This window comes from Apium graveolens, chromosome 2 (genome assembly GCF_009905375.1).
Source record: "Apium graveolens cultivar Ventura chromosome 2, ASM990537v1, whole genome shotgun sequence".
Classification (NCBI taxonomy): domain Eukaryota; kingdom Viridiplantae; phylum Streptophyta; class Magnoliopsida; order Apiales; family Apiaceae; genus Apium; species Apium graveolens.
Window position 1 is genome coordinate 89,034,279 of NC_133648.1, and position 25,176 is coordinate 89,059,454.

The 25,176-nt window shown below is 39.1% G+C and overlaps 4 non-coding genes across 4 annotated transcripts; all 4 read left to right on the top strand.

Moving 5' to 3' along the window:
- The first annotated feature begins 20,127 nt into the window (after window positions 1-20,127).
- Window positions 20,128-20,234, top strand: LOC141709893 (small nucleolar RNA R71). The gene has a single exon (XR_012570447.1). It is a non-coding gene; the product is annotated as a small nucleolar RNA R71 (small nucleolar RNA).
- A 629-nt stretch (window positions 20,235-20,863) lies between these two features.
- LOC141709800 (small nucleolar RNA R71) lies at window positions 20,864-20,970 on the top strand. The gene has a single exon (XR_012570359.1). It is a non-coding gene; the product is annotated as a small nucleolar RNA R71 (small nucleolar RNA).
- A 629-nt stretch (window positions 20,971-21,599) lies between these two features.
- Window positions 21,600-21,706, top strand: LOC141709785 (small nucleolar RNA R71). The gene has a single exon (XR_012570345.1). It is a non-coding gene; the product is annotated as a small nucleolar RNA R71 (small nucleolar RNA).
- A 629-nt stretch (window positions 21,707-22,335) lies between these two features.
- Window positions 22,336-22,442, top strand: LOC141709670 (small nucleolar RNA R71). The gene has a single exon (XR_012570235.1). It is a non-coding gene; the product is annotated as a small nucleolar RNA R71 (small nucleolar RNA).
- The last annotated feature ends 2,734 nt before the right edge of the window (window positions 22,443-25,176 follow it).

Genomic DNA, 25,176 nt, shown 5'->3' on the forward strand with positions numbered 1-25,176 from the left:
TAAACACTAGAAAAATGCATCAAATACACAAAATACTTGATTTCAAGGCACCAATTCAAGCCATTTTAAGATGTTCTAAGTGGTATAAAATGCCACTTATCACACCCCCAAACTTAAATCGATGCTTGTCCTCAAGCGTCACAGACTCAAAAACAAATAAAAACATGCATGAATGCAATCTATATGAAAATGCAGCGATCCCCCTTACTACGAACAAACCAACCAAATTGCAACATCTCAACAAATGCTGTTAGGCGACTAAAGATCAATAAACTAATGCAAACGAACATACAGCCAGAAACGTGGTGTGTGCAGATGCTTAACAGATATGCTTCGGAACTAGACCAATTATTATGACTCAATTATGATCAAGGCAATCACATGATTATACAAAGAATAAAAATTCTAGGCACAAAGCGACATATAACACTACAAGAATTTTGGAGCTTATTACGGAATCATGCTTTTTATTTACGACAACAATATTTATTTGACCGTGCAATGAGTGAGGTCCACAAAAGACTTATACAATGGTATCCATGTAACGAGCGTTAGGTTAGCGGATCCCAGACTCTAAAAGCCTTAGGTCACTAGGCACAAAGTCCCCTAAGAACTTAATAACTCGAATACCAAAGAGCCCACTCGTGATCAATTATGCATAAACACCAAAAAAAAAATTTTTTTTTTTTAAATTTCTGAGCAAGTGCGTTTCGCTCCATCTTGCTCAACCCTAGACTACTCGCATAACATGCGAGCCGGCTACTAGCCATTTGACGCCTAGCCACAACTAGGAACAAATTCCATTTTTACTCCATTTTTTTTCTTTTTCATGCCTTTATCACTAAGAACCTATTATCGAATTCTAAGCATAATAAATAGATTAACCTTGAAAACAATCAGATCATAACAACAATCTAGCCCTTAAGCATTCTCTAAGACTTAGTGAAATTACAAGTGCTTCTAGCATGCATATCAACCTACACGACTCAATATCACTTTAATGCTATCACTACACTCGCATCAATATCACAATTCAGTCGATAAATCATCGCAAAAGGGATCATGGTATATGCATGAGCTACATGACATGATAAACAAATAAAGCTATAAAATAAATAAAAAAACTATATGGTAAAAATTATGCAACTAAATGAACTAAACTATCATGAATATGCAGCTATATGACACACACAAAATATTCCTTAACTACCACCCCCAAACTTAAAATCTTCACTGTCCCCAGTGAAGGTAGTAGAAAGGAACACAGGGTATACCTACTCGGGGTCATCATCATCATCACCCTCAGTGGGTGGAGTATTAGGCGGAGGGTATGCAGAGTCCTCACCAAAAACTGGCCACTAGATATCAGCTCCAAGGCCCCGAAAAGCAGTCCCTAACGCAAGGGTGAGCTCCTGAGCAAACCTGCTCTGCGTCTCGTACATGGCATCCATCCGCCGTGAAAGCCTCCTATACTGGGTATCAGCCATCCCAGCACCCTCCTAAGCTCTCGAAGAACCAGCCTCATCACGCCTAGGCCTAGCCATAGTAGCACCTCGTGCTGGACGCCCTCCTGGAAGACGATAACCCAGCCCATGCTCCTCGGGCTCACCACCGGTCCACTCCTGCATCCCATTCAGAGTCCTGGAATCAATCGGAGCGGCCGGCAACTGCAACTGCTCATGAGCCGGCCAGTTCACTCCTACTGCTCGGCAAAGCTTCGTAACCGTGGATGCATAAGGGATGTTCATAAGCTTAGCTCCCCTCAAAAACTTCAGAATTCCTTGGTAGATAAACTCACCAAGGTCCACATAGTACTCCTCATAAAGAATTCCCCACAACAACTGTGCTCTCTCAACTGTGACCTCGTGTGTATATGAAGAAGGCAAAATATTAGCACAAATAAATGCATTCCATGCACGGGCATACCTGTTCATAGCGATCGCCGGGAAGTGACGATACTCATTAGTGCCGGTCTTGAAGGTCCAAACTGTGCCCGACCTACAGAGAGGAGCACAAATCAAATCCAAGTCAAAATCCTCAGCAGTCTTCTCATTCCAGTTCTCCTCCTCGGGCTTCCTCTCTCGCTGCCCAATCACACGGCGAATCGCCTCTGGGTGATAATCAACCGTCAGCCCTCGGACCACAGAAAACCCATTTTTTTCGGCCTTCGCGTTCGCATAGAACTCGCGAACCACGCTCATCGGCACTGCTTCAGGTGACTCACAAAAAGCTATCCACCCCTTCTCTACAATCATGGGTAGCAACTCACCATCCCTCCCCGATGGTAAAAACCCTCTCTCCTTCAGAATCGGCTTCCCCAAAAGCCTAGTGTACTCCTCCTCCGCAGCTCTGTCATTCAACCGAGGCCTTGCAGCAGTACCCCTCGATGAATCAACAGTAGGGACTGTGCTGCTGCTATCAATAGTTCGTGCTCTCTTGGGTGCCATTGAATCTTGAATAAAAGTGTTTAAGAACTGAGTTTTTGTGTTTGGGAGAGAGTTTGAGTGTAGAAAGTTTGTGGGAGATATGTAGGATAAGTGTATGTATATATAGGGTGTGGATTAGGTTAAATTAGATTAGGAGTGGGGTTGAGGGATAAAATCATGGGGTAATAGGAAAAGAATTCGTGGGTTTATGGGCTGTGATGGTTTTTTTTAATTTTCTGATTTATTTTGTATTTTTATGAACTGTAAAAAAAATTCTGGCAGCCGACCCCTGAGCGGTCGCTCAGCAGAGCTGAGCGGGCGCTCAGGGGGTCACTGGAAAAAAAAATATTTTCAGTCCTGTTTTTCTGATTTTTTTGTGTTTTTGGATAGGTTATTAACTTCTAAGGGTTTCTGTAACAACAAATCATGGGTTGCCTCCCACGCAGCGCTTCTTTTTCGTCATTAGCTTGACGTTGCGTACCTATCTCAAGTAGTCAATAAAATGGCACTAACCACTTCTCGGTTTGCCATGTCCCCATAGTAGTGCTTCAAACGCTGACCATTAACCTTGAATGCTTGGTCCGGATCATTCTCAAAAATTTCCACCGCTCCATGTGGAAACACGGTTTTGACAATAAAAGGTCCAGACCACCTTGATTTCAACTTCCCAGGAAAAAGTCGGAGACGAGAGTTGAATAAGAGAACTTGTTGCCCCGGCATGAATAACTTAGGATGTAGCTTCCTATCGTGCCACCTCTTCACCTTTTCCTTGTACATTTTGTTATTCTCGTACGCTTGAAGTCGAAATTCATCAAGTTCATTAAGTTGAAGCATTCTTTTCTTACCAGCTGCATCTAAATCCAGGTTCAACTTTTTCAACGCCCAGTAGGCCTTATGCTCAAGCTCCGCAGGTAAATGACATCCCTTACCGTACACCAACTGAAACGGGGACATACCAAGTGGAGTTTTGTATGCTGTTCTGTAAGCCCAAACAACTTCATCGAGCTTTAAAGACCAATCCTTCCTTGACGAACAAACAACCTTCTCTAGAATGCGCTTGATCTCTCTGTTAGACACTTCCGCTTGACCATTTGTTTGCGGATGATAGGCAGTAGCAACTCGATGATTCACATTATAACGCTGCATCATAGAAGTGAACTTACGGTTGCATAAATGCGACCCTTCATCACTTATGATTACCCGAGGTGTTCCAAACCTTGTGAAAATCTGCTTATGAAGAAAATTCAGCACTACCTTTGCATCATTTGTCGGTAAAGCTTTGACTTCTACCCACTTTGAGACATAATCGACTGCCAACAAGATGTACTGATTATTGCAGGACGAGATAAAAGGCCCCATGAAATCGATTCCCCAAACATCAAAGACCTCGACTTCAAGCATCACATTTAACGGCATCTCATCCTTTCTCGTCAAATTTCCCACTCTTTGGCAACGATCACACCTTAAAACAAACTGATGAGCATCCTTAAACAAAGTAGGCCAGAAAAAACCTGCTTGCAGAATACGAGCTGTCGTCTTCTCACCACCATAGTGTCCACCATAAACCGTGGAGTGGCAGTCTCGTAATATCCCCTCCGTCTCACAGAACGGGATACATCTCCTGATGATCTGGTCAGCTCCCTGTCTAAACAAATATGGTTCATCCCATATATACCACTTCACCTCATGCAGAAACTTCTTCTTTTGAGCTGAGGTTAAATTAGGAGGCATTATATTGCTGACAAAATTGTTTACAATATCTACAAACCATGGCTCTTCCTCCTGAACTGCGAACAACTGCTCATCCGGAAAAGATTCATTGATTAATGTCCTATCTTGTGAAGCAGACTCGGGATTCTCCAACATAGAGAGATGGTCAGCTACTTGATTCTCAGTACCTTTTCGATCCTTGATCTCTAACTCAAATTCCTGAAGTAAGAGCACCCAATGAATGAGTCTCGGCTTCGAATCCTTCTTGGAAACCAAATAGCGAATGGCCGCATGATCAGTGAATACTGTTACTTTAGTCCCAAGCAGATAAGATCAAAATTTCTCGAAACCAAAGACTATAGCCAAGAGCTCCTTCTCCGTAGTGGTGTAGTTCATTTGGGCCCCATTTAAGGTCTTACTCGCATAGTAGACCACATGAAAGAGACTATTCTTGCGCTGCCCCAGAACTGTACCTACCGTATAATCACTCGCATCACACATCATCTCAAACGGCTCTATCCAATCTGGTGTTGTAATAACTGGTGCAGTGATCAAACTCTTCTTGAAAGTCTCGAATGCCGCCAAACATTCATCATCAAATTTGAAAGGCACATCTTTCTCAAGCAAATTGCACAACGGCTTAGATAATATTTGAAAAGTCCTTGATGAATCGCCGATAAAAACCCGCATGACAAAGAAAACTACGGATTTTGTTCACAGAGATAGGTGGTGGAAGAATTTCAATAACTCCCACCTTGGCCTTGTCCACCTCCAGACCCTTGCTAGAGACCTTATGCCCAAGAATAATGCCTTCACGCACCATAAAATGACATTTCTCCCAATTGAGCACCAAATTAGTTTCCACGCACCTTTTGAGTACGGCGCGAAGATTATTCAAACATTCATCATACGAATGTCCAAAGACGGAGAAGTCGTCCATGAACACCTCGACATTATTTCCAATCATGTCAGAGAATATAGCCATCATATGTAATATCTGGGATATAACGTGTAATTATTTTTACTATTAAATAATTAATATGTATGTTCAGTATCTATTCTGTGAGTTAATTGTTAAGTGATATATGTACTTGAATATTCAAAAATAATATTAATTGAGTATTTTAATTTTCATATGTCCAAAATAAAATATAGATAATTGTCATATGTTCCTAATTATTTTTATGTTGATTTATAGATTTATAAGAATTATATGAAATTTTTAAAATCTTTTTCCGGATAATTAAAATTTATTTTATAAAAACGGGAACCAACCGACGTCAACCGTTGTTATGTTTTTGGAACCTGAAACTCTTCCGAGAACTCCTTCCTAACCTAATTGTAATATTCCGAGCATTTTCCATGTTTCGACTTTTTCGATCCGGCGTACGGTTTGTCCTGCGCGGGTCCCGGCACAACATTTTCGATACAATATTCGTTTCGGTAAATTAATAAAACCCGTATTTTCGATAAACGGGAGCTTTTTTATTAAACTATCCCAATTATCACTTCGTAGTACGTGTAACTGGGTGTTGAGACCAAGACCGCAGTACAAGCTGTACTGATTTGGATAATTATCCCGAAAACCGATACCGTTTGGATCAGTTTTTATAAATAAACGTACCATTTTATATCCGGAATGATCCAACGGGATACTAATTTTCCCTAATTATAAATAGCCTTTTACCGTATTTTATTTCGTATAAAAATCATTTGCAGACAGATAATTATATAATTTTACAGAGAAAAATCTTATATTCATAAACTGTTCTAAGAATCAAACAGCAAAACGAAGGCGTTACCGATCTCTGTTTTCAAAGCTTGAGTAACCAAAACGAAGGATTTGAGGTGTTCTATCAGATTCTGAGCTTTGTTTCACTGCAGAATCAAAGGTTTAATTTCTAAAAATTTGTTTATTTTCGAATTTATTTTATTAAAAATATGAATTTTTGTTCGGATGATTATTTTTATGATTTGATGATTGCATGTTGTAGAGCTTGTTTTCCTGATGATTTTCATATGTCATACGTCTGATTTGGAGTTCAATAACATGTTCAAATTTGAGTTTGATTTTCGAATTTTAAAATTAGGGTTTATAACCCGTATGAATGTTCTTAATTGAAATTTGGGGGTTTCTTATTCTGTGATAGATTGATGTTGTGTTATAGTGGGTTGTGTTCTTTGTGAAATTAGCAATCCAGTCGTATAAGTTTCATAAACCAACGAGGTCTGTGGAGAAGGGAGTTGTATTTTGAATATTTTCGATGTTCGCCGGAAACCGGCGATGTTCTTGGCCAATTTTCGGCCAAAACATGAATGATTATAATGATTTGATTGCATGAATATGTTCCTGGTGAGGTGTAGTTGTGATTTGGACAGTTTGGTGGCCTGAGGTGGCCGGAATCGTGTTCTCCGGCCACACTCCGGCGAAGTTGACGGTGGGGTTGGTAAAATTGCAAACAGGCCCCTGTAGTTTTAAAAACGATGCAGTTAGGTCCCTGAAGTTTCCAGACTTTGCAAAAATAGGATTCATGTTTTAAAAATGTTTAAAAATCATATTTCCTATTTATTTTTATTATAAAAATTCGTTTTTAATTTCTGAAAATTCTAAAAATTATTATTTTAATTCCGAAAATCATTTTTAATTCACAAATAAATCTGAATTAATTAGTTAATTAATTTCAGTTAATTTTTAATTGATTAATTAGTTAATTAATTCGAAAATTAATTGATTAATTGATTTAATTAATTATTAATTGATTTTTAATTAATTATTTAATTAGATTTAATTATTAAAAATGATTTAAAAATTCTGAAAAATAGTTTCGAGCTTTAAAATATTATTCTAAATTATTTTCAAGGCTCGATAATTATTCTAAAATTGTTTCGGAGCCAGAATTGGCCAACCGAACCCTGTTTATTAACCCGAAATTGATCCAACGACCCGTTTTAATTCCGAAAAATGTTTTAAAAATTATTTTAAATACCCGAAAGCACATTTATGACCCGAGACTTCTTTATAAATGATATGTCATTGATTACGTGATGTATTATGTGTTATACGTGACCTGTTGTTTGACTATCGGTCTATATATTCGGTGTTTACTTCGTTATTGCATAGATTTCAATCCGTTAATCGGATTTGGGTAAAACGAAGGGTAGATAGAAGTGTGTGTTGAATAGAACTCTATGAGTTGATGATTGATAGATGCTTACGATATGTGAGCAGAAAACGCAAGACGTAGGAAAGGAAAACAGATAGTTGAAGAGTAAGACGGTTGTGATTGGAAGTCAGTGCAGAGTAGTAAGCTAATACCAGGCAAGTGTTCTGAACTTTCTCGAGATATTGTAATTCTTGATAGTCTTGTTGACATTGCAAGTGCTTTGAAGCACGGAAACCTAAACCCTGATTTCAGTTATTGTTCTTGAGCTATGAACCATATTCTTTCTAAGCCATTGATTATTGTAAACCCAAACTCGAACCTCAAGTATACGATACTATTTCATAAATACATGCAAACAAAATCCCAAACACTGAACTGAATTACTTGTACATTCAACCATTGTATCCTATGCTTTGAGAGCCCAAATCTTTGAAATCCTGAAATATTGATTCTTTTGTTATCCAATTCTTTCATTACCCAGCGTTCAAGCTTTTAAACTACTTTATTGATCCTGACAAAGATTGAAAACCTTTCATTGTTAAACACTCATTGTTGTTAATGATTTTGGTTATTGTTTATTATTGCATATTCTGTTATTATGTTAGAATTGGAGTGTTTTTATAAAATTGTGGACCAGATTCGTGGTCAGACCATATAATGGTCAAGTTAGGCCAATGTGTGCCTTGGATCCAGTAGTTAGAGCAATGCTGTGTGCCTTGCTCGGGGTTAGTGCGTGACTGATCAGCAGCCTAACCTTGGTTTTTAAATTAAAAGTATAATATCCAATTCTAAATCATAATCCAATGTTCACTTGATATCATAATCATAGTCACCTGATGATCATTATTCTCAGTTTTGTCATTGTGACTTGCTGAGCTAGTTAGCTCATTTGTGCGATGTTGTTTATATTCTTTCCAGTTAAAAAGGAACCAGTTGGTAGCGAGGATCCCCAGTCCAGCGCGAGAGCTAGGGGTTCAGGTTGAGGAAGCTGAGCTAGTAGGCTTCTTTTGGGATAATTTAAGTTTGTAAAAGTTTGTAATAATGTTTGATACTCAGTGTGAGTTTGAAATAGTTGGGATTTGAACGGTTTGTAATATATTAGTGTGTTTGGCTTGTGTGCATACTTTAACCTGTTGCGGTCCGTGGTGGTTGATAAGTAGGGTCACTGCATATATTATTATTATCTTTATTATTGTCATAAGCAGGTTATAATTAAGGTGTGTGTGTGGACCCCAAACTTCTGACCCGGGTTTGGAGGGCGCCACAGGTTTGGTATCAGAGCTACAGGTTATAAGTCACTGACACAAGCCTAGGCTAACGGGAATGGGTAGAGGGTTAAGATTAGAAGTAAGGCATAGGATGAAAGAACGTTGAGAGGTTGAGTGCTTCGGTATATCAGGTATTAGTATAGTTTGCGTTATGGAACGAGATTCTTATATTGCGATATGATTTCAGATAGCAGAGATGGCCGACTCTTTTATTCCCGTATCAGCTGATCACTCAGAGCCTTCAGTTGGAGTGCCGTTTTCGCATCCACGTCCTGTTGTTCCACCAGCATTGGCTATTCTACCTCCACCGGTGTTGCAGCCCGTGCCACTGCAGGCTATTCCACCTCCAGGCATGAGGCCACCTGTTAGAGGACCCCCACCTGCTGATTCCGGTTTTACTAGTCATTCAGTTACAGGAGTACCTTTTCAGTTCTCTTCTTATCCTGTCCCATATCATCAGTTTGAGGCTTGCCTTATGGAGCAGCGATTCCTTCAGGGTCAGATTCAGGAGTTACTACATTTCATGCGTACCAGAGAGGTTGGGAGTGGTGAGAGGCGACCCAGAGAGAGGCTACAGGCGTTTCGTAGGACAGCTGCAGTGAGGATTTCTGAGGCTACACATGAGGACATCACCCCTGACTTCCTAGTGGAATGGGCTAAGTGGGTTCTAGAGGAGCTTGAGGAGATTGGAGGTCCAGACTTGCCATGAGTTAGAGACTCAGAGGTGGAGATGCGGAGCAGTGTTGTATGGTTATATAGCATGTACAGTAGTGTGTAGTGTGTATCAGTAGACTTTTGAGTTGTATTTATAGACTAGCTATGTTGACTAGTGAGTAGGTTGTTGTACCCTTTTTGCTTTTACTTTCGAAGCGTCTTTACGCTTGTACTACCCTAAAACTTTTGATCTATATATATCAGTACCTTTTTCCTTTCCAGCACTGTCATTTATTTTATTGCACCTGTTTTACCTTACCTTATTTATTGCACCAGTTATACCCTGTGATGCCATGTACCCTGTTTTCCATAACTGTTTATATTCTGTAAAGAAGCATGTAATTTACTTAATTACCACTGTTTTCAAAAAGAGATATTCCTGTTTTACAAAACTTTTCTTTTATGCAAATATTTGATTTAAAAGCTAAATAAATTGATTGATTCTTTACAGAAAATGCCTCCCAAAAGAAATACCCGCACCAACACCCGAAATGAAGAAACCAACAACAACAACAATCAAGATGATACAAACCCGAATGTGAACCCAGGACCTATGGACCCAGCAATAGCCCAGATTCTTCAAATCTTGGCCCAATAAACAGTTCACCTAGCACAACAACAACAAAGACAGACCAATCCCCAGGTAACTTTCAAAACTTTTCAGGCAATAAACCCACCAGAATTCAAGGGTTCCTTAGAGCCAATTGAAGCAAATGTTTGGTTAAAGGAAATAGAGAAGGCATTTGCCTTAGTGAAAGTAAAGGAAGAACAGAAGGTTGAGTTTGCAAGTTACTATCTGAAGAATGAAGCCACCTATTGGTGGGAGATGGTGAAGACATTGGAAGGTACGGATGTTATTACTTGGGAAAGGTTCAAGGAATTGTTTCTAGAAAAGTATTTCCCTCAGTTTATTCAGGATCAAATGGAGCTGAAGTTTTTAGAGTTAAAGCAAGGGAATATGTCGGTAACAGATTATGAGGGGTAGTTTGAGGAATTGTCAAGGTATGTGCCGTCGTATGTTGATACTGATAGAAAGAAAGCTAAGAGATTCCAGCAAGGCTTGAAGCCATGGATCAGAGGGAAGGTAGCTATTTTTGAATTGGATACCTATGCCGGGGTTGTACAGAAGGCTATGATCGCAGAGACAGAGAGTGAGATGTTCCAGAAAGATAAGGAAAGCAAGAAAAGGAAAGTTGAGGGAAGTGAGGGTCAGTCATAAACAGGGAAGTTTCCAAATTTTAAGAAGGGCAAGTTTCAGCCAGGGAGAAATTTTAATTTCAGGAGACAAAATACAGGAGACGGAGGCCAGGGCAATCGTCCAGCTAATGTGAATCAGCCGAATCAGTTGAGATTAACTTTTCCAGATTGTCAAGTTTGTGGAAAGAAGCATGGAGGAGTTTGTAACAAGTTGAATGTGGTATGTTTTAAATGCAACCAGAAAGGGCATTATTCAAGGGAGTGCCGAAATCAGCCAGCAAATAAGGATCAGCCTATCCGGAATCCAGCAGTGAAGGTTCCAGTCATTGGATTTACATGCTTTAAATATGGGAAGCCAGGACATATGGCCAGGGATTGCAAGACACCAGCCCCAGTCAGTAATGCATTGAGGATTATGGGATCTACCCCAACAGTGAATGAGACTTCAAGGGCTAGAGTTTTTGACATGTCGGTGAAGGATGCGATCCAGGATACGGATGTCGTGGTAGGTACGCTTAATGTGAATTCTTTATGTGCCAAAGTGTTAATAGACTCGGGAGCAACTCGATCGTTTGTTTCACAAGATTTTGTTAGTAAATTAAACTGTCCAGTTGAGTGCTTAAATGAAATAATGACTGTGGAATTAGCAAATCAAGAACGTGTAACTGTAAACCAAGTTTGTGGAAATTGTGAGATTGAGATTTCTGGTAGTAAGTTTTGTGTAGATTTGATACCATTTAAGTTAGGAGAATTTGATGTGATATTAGGGATGGATTGGTTATCTAAGCATGATGCTCAGATAGATTGTCGAAATAAGAAAGTAATGGTGAAAACGCCAGACGAAAGAATAATAACGTTCAAAGGTCAGAAACAAATAAAGAAATTCTTAACAATAATTCAAGCCAAGAAGTTACTACGACAAGGATGTGAGCATTTCGTAGCATATGTAATCGACAGAAGTCAGGAGCCAGCAAAACTTGAAGATATTCCAGTAGTGAATGAATTTCCAGACGTATTTCCCGACGAGTTACCAGGACTTCCTCCAGATAGAGAAATTGAATTTGTGATCGACTTAGAACCTGGAACAGAACCGGTATCCAAAGCCCCGTACAGAATGGCGCCTGTTGAGATGAAAGAGCTAGCAAGGCAATTGCAAGAATTGTTAGAGAAAGGAGTAATTAGACCCAGCGTATCCCCGTGGGGAGCCCCGGTATTATTTGTCAAGAAGAAAGATGGAAGCATGAGACTGTGCATTGACTATAGGGAGCTCAACAAGCTGACAATCAAGAACAAGTATCCGTTACCCAGAATCGATGATCTGTTTGACCAATTGAAGGGAGCCAAGTACTTCTCCAAAATTGATTTAAGATCGGGATATCATCAACTAAAGATCAAGCCAGAAGATATACCAAAGACAGCTTTCAGAACAAGGTATGGGCATTATGAATTTCTAATGATGTCTTTTGGATTGACCAATGCCCCAGCAGCGTTTATGGACCTGATGAACAGAATTTTTAAGGAGTATTTGGATAAGTTTGTTATTGTGTTTATAGACGATATTTTAATCTATTCCAAGACGGAAGAGGATCATGCGGAACATGTGAGAACGGCTTTGGAGATTTTAATGAAAAAGAAGTTATATGCTAAACTGTCGAAGTGTGAGTTTTGGCTACAGGAAGTTCAGTTATTAGGACACATAGTCAGTAACGAAGGGATCAAAGTGGACCCGGCAAAGATCGAAGCAATTACAAATTGGGAGAGACCGAGAACACCCACTGAGGTAAGAAGTTTCCTAGGATTGGCGGGATATTATCGTCGATTTGTTCAGAATTTCTCAAGGATTGCCACATCATTAACAAAGCTTACACGAAAGAATGAAAAGTTTATATGGAATGACAAGTGCGAAGAAAGTTTTCAGGAGTTAAAGCGAAAATTAATCACGGCACCTGTTTTGTCACTTCCAGACGATCAAGGGAATTTCGTAATTTATAGCGATGCTTCTCATAAAGGATTAGGATGTGTTCTTATGCAGCACGACAAGGTGATTGCTTATGCGTCAAGGCAATTGAAACCACACGAACAGAAATATCCTACTCATGACTTGGAGCTAGCAGCTATAGTTTTTGCTTTGAAGATTTGGAGACATTATTTGTATGGAGAAAAGTGTGAGATTTTCACGGATCACAAAAGTTTGAAATATATATTTACCCAGAAGGAACTTAATATGAGGCAAAGGAGATGGTTAGAATTGATCAAGGATTATGATTGCTCGATTAATTATCATCCCGGTAAGGCGAATGTTGTAGCAGATGCGTTAAGTCGGAAGGAAAGGTTAAATGTGTTATCTGTACCTGAAGAAATATATAAAGAATTTCAGAAATTAGAATTGGAGGTTAGAATTTGCAAGCCTGAGGAAGAAAAAGTGTACAGTATGATTTTCCAACCGGAGTTATTGGAGAAAATAAAGAAATGCCAGAAAGAGGTAATGGATCAAGATATAAATAGTTTGGTAGGTGAGGAATTATGCACGCAACAAGATGATCAAGGTATTCTTAGGTTTTCTTCAAGAGTTTGGATTCCACCAGTGACGGAGTTAAAGAATGAAATTTTACAAGAGGCACATAGTTCAAGATATTCCATCCATCCAGGGAGTACCAAAATGTACAGAGATTTAAAGAAGAATTATTGGTGGCCAAATATGAAGAGGGAAATTGCGGAATGGGTTAGCAAATGTTATACCTGTCAGAGAGTTAAAGCAGAGCATCAGAGACCAAGCGGATTGCTACAGCCATTGGAGATTCCAGAATGGAAGTGGGAACATATTACCATGGATTTCATAGTTGGATTACCAAGGACAAGGGCTAATCATGATGCCATTTGGGTTATAGTGGATAGACTTACCAAGTCAGCTCATTTTCTGCCTATAAATGAAAGATTTTCGCTCGACAAGTTAGTCCATATGTACCTAAAAGAAATTGTAGTTCGTCATGGAGTTCCAGTGTCTATCGTATCTGATCGAGATCCAAGGTTTAATTCAAGATTTTGGAAGAGTTTTCAAGAATGTTTGGGAATAAAATTGAATATGAGTACGGCCTATCACCCGCAGACGGACGGCCAAAGTGAAAGAACAATCCAGACAATCGAGGACATGCTACGTGTTTGTGCTATTGATTTCAAAGGAAGTTGGGACGAGCATTTACCCCTGGTAGAATTTGCTTATAACAACAGTTATCACGCCAGCATTGGGATGCCACCTTATGAAGCCCTTTATGGACGCAAATGTAGATCTCCATTATATTGGAACGAAGTAGGAGAACGCAAAATACTCGGACCTGAATTGGTGCAACAGACAAAGGAAGTTGTTGAAATTATCCAGAAGAGATTAATAGCCGCACAAAATAGTCAGAGGAGATATGCAGACCAGTCAAGGAAAGACATGGAATTTGAAGAAGGGAGCTTGGTATTATTGAAAGTATCACCGTGGAAAGGACTAACGAGGTTTGGGAAGAAAGGGAAGCTAAGCCCAAGATATGTCGGACCTTTTGAGATCCTAAAGAGCGTTGGCAAAGTCGCTTACGAATTGGCGTTACCTCCGCACATGGGGCACATTCACAATGTTTTTCATGTATCGATGCTCAAGAAATATAATCCAGACTCCAGGCATGTAATAGAATATGAGCCAATAGAGCTTCAGGCAGATTTATCATATGTAGAGAATCCAATAGAGATTTTAGAGGAAAGAGAGAAAGTATTGAGGAATAAAGTGATAAAGTTAGTAAGAGTATTATGGAGAAACCCAAAGGTTGAAGAGTCAACCTGGGAGTTAGAAAGTGATATGAGAGAAAAGTATCCTCATTTGTTTTCTTAGGAGATTATGAGGACAGAATCCTTTTAAGGGGGGAAGGATGTAATATCCGGGATATAACGTGTAATTATTTTTACTATTAAATAATTAATATGTATGTTCAGTATCTATTCTGTGAGTTAATTGTTAAGTGATATATGTACTTGAATATTCAAAAATAATATTAATTGAGTATTTTAATTTTCATATGTCCAAAATAAAATATAGATAATTGTCATATCTTCCTAATTATTTTTATGTTGATTTATAGATTTATAAGAATCATATGAAATTTTTAAAATCTTTTTCCGGATAATTAAAATTTATTTTATAAAAACGGGAACCAACCGACGTCAACCGTTGTTACGTTTTTGGAACCCGAAACTCTTCCGAGAACTCCTTCCTAACCTGATTTGGATAATTATCCCGAAAACCGATACCGTTTGGATCAGTTTTTATAAATAAACGTACCATTTTATATCCGAAATGATCCAACGGGATACTAATTTTCCGTAATTATAAATAGCCTTTTACCATATTTTATTTCGTATAAAAATCATTTGTAGACAGATAATTATATAATTTTACAGAGAAAAATCTTATATTCATAAACTGTTCTAAGAATCAAACAGCAAAACGAAGGCGTTACCGATCTCTGTTTTCAAAGCTTGAGTAACCAAAATGAAGGATTTGAGGTGTTCTATCAGATTCTGAGCTTTGTTTCACTGCAGAATCAAAGGTTTAATTTCTAAAAATTTATTTATTTTTGAATTTATTTTATTAAAAATATGAATTTTTGTTCGGATGATTGTTTGTATGATTTGATGATTGCATGTTGTAGAGCTTATTTTCCTGATGATTTTCATATGTCATACGTCTGATTTCGAGTTCAATAACATGTTCAAATTTGAGTTTGATTTTCGAATTTTAAAATTAGGGTTTATAACTCGTATGAATGTTCTTAATTGAAATTTGGGGGTTTCTTATTCTGTGATAGATTGATGTTGTGTTATAGTGGGTTGTGTTCTTTGTGAAATTAGCAATCCAGTCGTATAAGTTTCATAAACCAACGAGGTCTGTGGAGAAGGGAGTTGTGTTTTGAATATTTTCGATGTTCGCCGGAAACCGGCGATGTTCTTGGCCAATTTCCGGCCAAAACATGAATGATTATAATGATTTGATTGCATGAATATGTTCCTGGTGAGGTGTAGTTGTGATCTGGACAGTTTGGTGGCCTGAGGTGGCCAGAATCGTGTTCTCCGGCCACACTCCGGCGAAGTTGACGGCGGGGTTGGTAAAATTACAAACAGGCCCCTGTAGTTTTAAAAACGATGCAGTTAGGTCCCTGAAGTTTCCAGACTTTGCAAAAATAGGATTCCTGTTTTAAGAATGTTTAAAAATCATATTTCCTATTTATTTTTATTATAAAAATTCGTTTTTAATTTTTGAAAATTCTAAAAATTATTATTTTAATTCCGAAAATTATTTTTAATTCATAAATAAATCTGAATTAATTAGTTAATTAATTTTAGTTAATTTTTAATTGATTAATTAGTCAATTAATTTGAAAATTAATTGATTAATTGATTTAATTAATTATTAATTGATTTTTAATTAATTATTTAATTAGATTTAATTATTAAAAATGATTTAAAAATTCTGAAAAATAGTTTCGAGCTTTAAAATATTATTCTAAATTATTTTCAAGGCTCGATAATTATTCTAAAATTGTTTCAGAGCCAGAATTGGCCAACCGAACCCTGTTTATTAACCCGAAATTGATCCAACGACCCGTTTTAATTCCGAAAAATGTTTTAAAAATTATTTTAAATACCCGAAAGCACATTTATGACCCGAGACTTCTTTATAAATGATATGTCATTGATTACGTGATGTATTATGTGTTATACGTGACCTGTTGTTTGACTATCGGTCTATATATTCGGTGTTTACTTCGTTATTGCATAGATTTCAATCCGTTAATCGGATTTGGGTAAAACGAAGGGTAGATAGAAGTGTGTGTTGAATAGAACTCTATGAGTTGATGATTGATAGATGCTTATGATATGTGAGCAGAAAAGGCAAGACGTAGGAAAGGAAAATAGATAGTTGAAGAGTAAGACGGTTGTGATTGGAAGTCAGTGCAGAGTAGTAAGCTAATATCAGGCAAGTGTTCTGAACTTTCTCGAGATATTGTAATTCTTGATAGTCTTGTTGACATTGCAAGTGCTTTGAAGCACGGAAACCTAAACCCTGATTTCAGTTATTGTTCTTGAGCTATGAACCATATTCTTTCTAAGCCATTGATTATTGTAAACCCAAACTCGAACCTCAAGTATACGATACTATTTCATAAATACATGCAAACAAAATCCCAAACATTGAACTGAATTACTTGTACATTCAACCATTGTATCATATGCTTTGAGAGCCCAAATCTTTGAAATCCTGAAATATTGATTCTTTTGTTATCCAATTCTTTCATTACCCAGCGTTCAAGCTTTTAAACTACTTTATTGATCCTGACAAAGATTGAAAACCTTTCATTGTTAAACACTCATTGTTGTTAATGATTTTGGTTATTGTTTATTATTGCATATTCTGTTATTATGTTAGAATTGGAGTGTTTTTATAAAATTGTGGACCAGATTCGTGGTCAGACCATATAATGGTCAAGTTAGGCCAATGTGTGCCTTGGATCCAGTAGTTAGAGCAATGCTGTGTGCCTTGCTCGGGGTTAGTGCGTGACTGATCAGCAGCCTAACCTTGGTTTTTAAATTAAAAGTATAATATCCAATTCTAAATCATAATCCAATGTTCACTTGATATCATAATCATAGTCACCTGATGATCATTATTCTCAGTTTTGTCATTGTGACTTGCTGAGCTAGTTAGCTCATTTGTGCGATGTTGTTTATATTCTTTCCAGTTAAAAAGGAACCAGTTGGTAGCGAGGATCCCCAGTCCAGCGCGAGAGCTAGGGGTTCAGGTTGAGGAAGCTGAGCTAGTAGGCTTCTTTTGGGATAATTTAAGTTTGTAAAAGTTTGTAATAATGTTTGATACTCAGTGTGAGTTTGAAATAGTTGGGATTTGAACGGTTTGTAATATATTAGTGTGTTTGGCTTGTGTGCATACTTTAACCTGTTGCGGTCCATGGTGGTTGATAAGTAGGTCACTGCATATATTATTATTATCTTTATTATTGTCATAAGCAGGTTATAATTAAGGTGTGTGTGTGGACCCCAAACTTCTGACCCGGGTTTGGAGGGCGCCACATCATACATCTCTAAAAAGTGGCCGGGGCGCCAAATAACCCAAACGAAACTCTGTGAAAAGCAAACGTGCCAAATGGACAAGTGAAGGTAGTCTTTTCCTGATCCTCTAGTGCAATACAAATCTGATTATACCCTGAATAGCCATCCAGAAGACAATAATAATCATGACCAGCCAACCTGTCAAGCATCTGATCAATGAATGGAAGAGGGAAGTGATCCTTCCTCGTGGCTTTGTTCAACTTTCGATAATTCATGCATACTCTCCATCCTGTAACTGTTCGAGTGGGGATGAGCTCATTCTTCTCATTTGCCACCACAGTGATACCTCCTTTCTTAGATACACATTGTACGGGGCTCACCCAAGAACTGTCAGAAATAGGATATATGATGCCTGCATCTAGCCATTTCAGAATTTCTTTCTTCACCACCTCCTTCATGATAGGATTAAGTCTGCATTGTTGTTCAACAGTCGGCTTACTATCTTCTTCTAGCAGAATTTTATGCATATAATAGGAAGGGCTGATCCCCTTGATATCTGCTATGGTCCATCCAATAGCCGATTTGAATTCTCTCAAAATCCTTAAGAGCTTGTCTTCCTCACTACCTGAAAGGTCAGATGCAATAATAATAGGTAAAGTAGATGCATCTCCTAAAAAAGCATACCTCAAGTGTTCAGTTAATGGCTTGAGCTCCAAGGTAGGTGTTTCCTCTATTGATGGTTTGAGCTTTCCTTCCATATTCTTGAGGTCAGAAGTACCAAGAGATTCAAACGGCATGTCCAGCTTTCGCTTCCAGGGAGAAGCATTTAGATATTGTAATTGCTCATTGCCATCTTCATCATCACTGTCAAAATCCCCCACTAAAGCCTTTTCCAATGCATCTGACATTAGCATGCGATCGAGTTCCGAAGTAACCGCAGAATCAATCACATCCACTTTTAAGCACTCCTCATCTTCTGTAGGGAATTTCATTGCCTTGAATACGTTGAAGGTCACATCCTGATCTTGTACCCGCATAGTAAGTTCACCTTTCTGCACATCTATCAAGGTACGGCCAGTAGCCAAGAAAGGTCTTCCCAAGATTATGGGAATCTTCTTATCTTCCTCAAAATCCAGAATAACAAAATCTGCAGGAAAGAAGATCTTATCCACCTTGACTAGCACATCCTCCACTATGCCCCTTGGGTAAGTAATAGAACGATAAGCCAATTGTAGAGACATGTATGTGGGTTTTGGATCAGGCAAATCCAACTTTTTAAAGATCGACAACGGCATCAGATTGATGCTTGCTCCCAAATCACAAAGGCACTTGTCAAAAGCCAACTTGCCAATGGTGCAAGGAATGGTGAAGCTACCTGGATCTTTCAGCTTTGGAGGTAACTTTTGCTGCAGAACAGCGCTGCATTCTTCCGTGAGAGCAACGGTCTCAAGGTCATCCAGTTTCACCTTCCTTGAAAGAATATTCTTCATAAACTTCGCATAACTAGGCATTTGCTCCAGAGTCTCAGTGAAAGGTATATTGATGTGAAGTTTCTTGAACACCTCCAGAAACTTACCGAACTGTCTATCCAGCTTTTGTTGCTGCAATCTCTTAGGAAAAGGTGGTGGAGGATAAAGCTGTTTCTCCCCTGTATTACCCTCAGGTAGAGTGTGTTCAACAGTAGTCTTCCTTGATTCCACCGCTTTCTCCTTTTGCTTAGCTTCTTCATCTCTAATTTCAGCTTCTCCTTCTTTTGGCTTTTCAGCATCAGCAACTTCTCCAGACCTTAAGGTAATAGCCTTGACTTGCTCTTTAGCTTCCTTCCTGCCTGGTACTTCCGTGTCACTGAGAAGAGTGCCAGGTTGATGATTGAGCACTGCATTGGCTATTTGACCAATTTGGTTTTCCAAGGTCTTGATAGAAACCGCCTGACATTTGCATAACAGCTTAAGTTCCTCAAAATCAGCACTAGTAGGTACAGCTGTACTTCCCTATTGAGGATATGATTGCCTTTGAGCATACTGTTGTGTTTGATGGAATCCAGGTGGATTAAACTGTTTACTCACACCTTACTGATATGGTGGCTGAATAGCATTCTGATTATTACCCCAGCTGAAATTTGGATGATTTTTGTTATTAGGATGATATGTAGCTGGCACAGGCTGCTATTGTCGCTGATAATTATTCACATACTGAACAGATTCGTTGACAAGAGAACACTGATTCGTAGCATGAGAACCTGCACAAAGCTCATAAACCATAGCTATTTGATTAACTCCATATGTAGCCAGAGAATCAACCTTCATTGACAGCACTTGAAGCTGCGCTGCAATAGCGGTGGCTGTTTCGACTTCCAGAATACCTGCTACATTCCCAGGCATCATCCTCTGAGTTGGGTTTTGATGCTCATTTGCAGCCATAGTCTCGATAAGATTATAAGCCTCAGTATAGCTTTTAGCCCATAAGGCGCCTCCACCTGCTGCGTCGAGCATGGGCCGAGATTGGGCCCCCAAACCATTATAGAAACCAATGATCACCATCCAATCGGGCATTCCATGATGTGGACACTTCCTCAACATTTCCTTGTAGCGTTCCCAAACTTCGCACATAGATTCTGTAGGTTGCTGCGCAAACTGAGTAAGAGCACTCCTCATAGCAGCAGTCTTTGCCATCGGATAAAACTTCACCAGAAACTTTTGCGCAAGATCTTGCCAAGTAGTGATGGACTCAGTTGGTTCAGAATATAACCTGTCCTTAGCTTTGTCCCTCGGTGAGAATGGGAAAAGCCTCAGCTTGATAGCCTCATCAGTCACGCCATTATACTTAAAAGTGCTGCAGATCTCGACAAAATTCCTTATGTGCATGTTGGGGTCTTCAGTCGCAGCTCCTCCAAAAGAAACAGAATTCTGCACCATCTGAATAGTGCCCGGCTTGATTTCAAAGTTGTTAGCTTGAATAGTCGGATGAAGAATGCTTGACTGAATGTCATCAATTTTTGGCTGAGAAAAGTCCATAAGAGCTGGATCAGCCTGAACAATACGATCGCCCATGTTTACTGGTTCTTTCCGCTCAGTTCCTGAATCCGAATCTTCAAAATCTAACTTCTCCGGAATATCAAGAACTTCGTCTGTCTCCTCAGCTGTATCTAAAGTCCTCTTGCGAGTACGAGAACGAGTTTGCATAAACGCTCGCTAAAGTACCTGAAACACAACTGGAAACAATAAGTAACAACTGGTACGAGAACGAGAACGAGTACGAGAAACCAGTGATCACCATCCAATCGGGCATTCCATGATGTGGACACTTCCTCAACATTTCCTTGTAGCATTCCCAAGCTTCGCACATAGATTCTGTAGGTTGCTGCGCAAACTGAGTAAGAGCACTCCTCATAGCAGCAGTCTTTGCCATCGGATAAAACTTCACCAGAAACTTTTGCGCAAGATCTTGCCAAGTAGTGATGGACCCAGCTGGTTCAGAATGTAACCAGTCCTTAGCTTTGTCCCTCAGTGAGAATGGGAAAAGCCTCAGCTTGATAGCCTCATCAGTCACGCCATTATACTTAAAAGTGTTGCAGATCTCGACAAAATTCCTTATGTGCATGTTGGGGTCTTCAGTCGCAGCTCCTCCAAAAGAAACAGAATTCTGCACCATCTGAATAGTGCCCGGCTTGATTTCAAAGTTGTTAACTTGAATAGCCGGATGAAGAATGCTTGACTGAATGTCATCAATTTTTGGCTGAGAAAAGTCCATAAGAGCTGGATCAGCCTGAACAATACGATCACCCATGTTTACTGGTTCTTTCCGCTCAGTTCCTGAATCCGAATCTTCAAAATCTAACTTCTCCGGAATATCAAGAACTTCGTCTGTCTCCTCAGCTGTATCTAAAGTCCTCTTGCGAGTACGAGAACGAGTTTGCATAAACGCTCGCTAAAGTACCTGAAACACAACTGGAAACAATAAGTAACAACTGGTACGAGAATGAGAACGAGTACGAGAAACCAGTGATCACCATCCAATCGGGCATTCCATGATGTAGACACTTCCTCAACATTTCCTTGTAGCGTTCCCAAGCTTCGCACATAGATTCTGTAGGTTGCTGTGCAAACTGAGTAAGAGCACTCCTCATAGCAGTAGTCTTTGCCATCGGATAAAACTTCACCAGAAACTTTTACGCAAGATCTTGCCAAGTAGTGATGGACCCAGCTGGTTCAGAATGTAACCAGTCCTTAGCTTTGTCCCTCGGTGAGAATGGGAAAAGCCTCAGCTTGATAGCCTCATCAGTCACGCCATTATACTTAAAAGTGCTGCAGATCTCGACAAAATTCCTTATGTGCATGTTGGGGTCTTCAGTCGCAGCTCCTCCAAAAGAAACAGAATTCTGCACCATCTGAATAGTGCCCGGCTTGATTTCAAAGTTGTTAGCTTGAATAGCCGGATGAAGAATGCTTGACTGAATGTCATCAATTTTTGGCTGAGAAAAGTCCATAAGAGCTGGATCAGCCTGAATAATACGATCACCCATGTTTACTGGTTCTTTCCGCTCAGTTCCTAAATCCGAATCTTCAAAATCTAACTTCTCCGGAATATCAAGAACTTCTTCTGTCTCCTCAGCTGTATCTAAAGTCCTCTTGTGAGTACGAGAACGAGTTTGCATAAACGCTCGCTAAAGTACCTGAAACACAACTGGAAACAATAAGTAACAACTGGTACGAGAACGAGAACGAGTACGAGAAACCAGTGATCACCATCCAATCGGGCATTCCATGATGTGGACACTTCCTCAACATTTCCTTGTAGCGTTCCCAAGCTTCGCACATAGATTCTGTAGGTTGCTGCGCAAACTGAGTAAGAGCACTCCTCATAGCAGCAGTCTTTGCCATCGGATAAAACTTCACCAGAAACTTTTGCGCAAGATCTTGCCAAGTAGTGATGGACCCAGCTGGTTCAGAATGTAACCAGTCCTTAGCTTTGTCCCTCGTTGAGAATGGGAAAAGCCTCAGCTTGATAGCCTCATCAGTCACGCCATTATACTTAAAAGTGTTGCAGATCTCGACAAAATTCCTTATGTGCATGTTGGGGTCTTCAGTCGCAGCTCCTCCAAAAGAAACAGAATTCTGCACCATCTGAATAGTGCCCGGCTTGATTTCAAAGTTGTTAGCTTGAATAGCCGGATAAAGAATGCTTGACTGAATGTCATCAATTTTTGGCTGAGAAAAGTCCATAAGAGCTGGATCAGCATGAACAATACGATCACCCATGTTTACTGGTTCTTTCCGCTCAGTTCCTGAATCCGAATCTTCAAAATCTAACTTCTCCGGAATATCAAGAACTTCGTCTGTCTCCTCAGCTGTATCTAAAGTCCTCTTGCGAGTACGAGAACGAGTTTGCATAAACGCTCGCTAAAGTACCTGAAACACAACTGGAAACAATAAGTAACAACTACGTCCTAATCACTGAGTCCTAATGACCAATGATGGTAAGTACATAAACTAAACAAATACGCCGAGTCCCCGGCAGCGGCGCCAAAAACTTGTTAGGGTGAAAACACGCGCTAATATTCACGCAAGTATACGTGTTCGCAAGTAATATAGAATACTTTCTAGTTCGTTCCCACAGAGACTCAGACTAATTATTGTTTAATTAAACTCACGCACCAATGTGTGATTACTTCTCAATGTTAAGACACTAACACTTAGAATTGTTGACTAAATATTAACTACAATTAATTACTTAATTTATCACTTAATTAACAATTCAAATTAACAATATTAAAACACTCATGAGATCACAACTTCATTACTACTTCCTTCAATAGTTATTGTTATTACCTTTAGCATGTGACAGTGATGATATTAATCGAATAACATGAAACTGATAAAAGCCAACTTTCATTGTACTAATACCATTCTACCAAACATCCACAATTAAGATAGAAGTTGAATAGGCATCAATTATGTTGAGTTCCTATATGTCTACAGAAATTGACAACACAACGATTTAAGCACAAGTTATTCCCTTTGATTACACTGGGCGAATAAAACTGTTAGAGTTACCCACTAATCATGCACATCATACATGAACCTATGCTAGCATGGCAAGTTCTAAATCTCAAGATCCACCGTCGCTTCACGAGAGATTAACACCTTATCTTATATGTTCACGACGCACATAAGATGAATACGCACAACCAATACTAGATATCATACAATCATCACACACTAAAGTATTAAACAATTAACTAAAGAATTCCATAGTAAATCCGTTGCGACCACATGATCACGATTAGCCCATAATAGCATTCATCGTCATCATGGGTTCATATGAAATCATGATAAGCAAACACAAGAAAATAATAACTAAACTAATTATATTAAATCAAAGTACGTCACAAGAGTAAATAGGTTCAAAGTAAGAAAACTAGCATCCAACGTTATGATGAAACAAGAATCACAAGAAAATATGCTTCCTCTTCGTTGCTGTGTGCTAAAACGGTCTTCTTCCTTATCTCCTCCGCTCCTTGCTTAATACCACGATCCTCTCTCGTGAAAACATCTCCAAATCTACATATATAATAGTCCCATAAAACTCAGATTACATAGAAGTTGAAGCCAAACAGAAGTAGAAGTCCTAAAATAAACTATCTTTTTTCCCGACCCTGCGCGGCCGCTCAGCATAGCTGAGCGGGCGCTCAGCTTTCTGCGCGGCCGCTCAGCATTGCTGAGCGGCCGCTCAGGACCCTACTGGAAAAATCCTGAGTTTGCTCCGTTTCTTCGCCGTAATCTGCCCCTTCCTTTCCTCTCTCAATGGTGAACACATGCCAAGGCTTATTCTTGATGATTACTCCTCCGAAATGCAACTAATACCCTGAAATGCATAAACACTAGAAAAACGCATCAAATACCCAAAATACTTGATTTCAAGGCACCAATTCAAGCCATTTTAAGATGTTCTAAGTGGTATAAAATGCCACTTATCACACCCCCAAACTTAAATCGATGTTTGTCCTCAAGCGTCACAGACTCAAAAACAAATAAAAACATGCATGAATGCAATCTATATGAAAATGCAGCGATCCCCCTTACTACGAACAAACCAACCAAATTGCAACATCTCAACAAATGCAGTTAGGCGACTAAAGATCAATAAACTCATACAAACGAATATACAGCCAGAAACGTGGTGTGTGCAGATGCTTAACAGATATGCTTCGGAACTAGACCAATTATTATGACTCAATTATGATCAAGGCAATCACATGATTATATAAAGAATAAAAATTCTAGGCACAAAGTGACATATAACACTACAAGAATTTTGGAGCTTATTACGGAATCATGCTTTTTATTTACGACAACAATGTTTATTTGACCGTGCAATGAGTGAGGTCCACAAAAGACTTATACAATGGTATCCATGTAACGAGCGTTAGGTTAGTGGATCCCAGACTCTAAAAGCCTTAGGTCACTAGGCACAAAGTCCCCTAAGAACTTAATAACTCGAATACCAAAGAGCCCACTCGTGATCAATTATGCATAAACACCAAAAAAATTTTTTTTTTTTTTTTAAATTTCTGAGCAAGTGCGTTTCGCTCCATCTTGC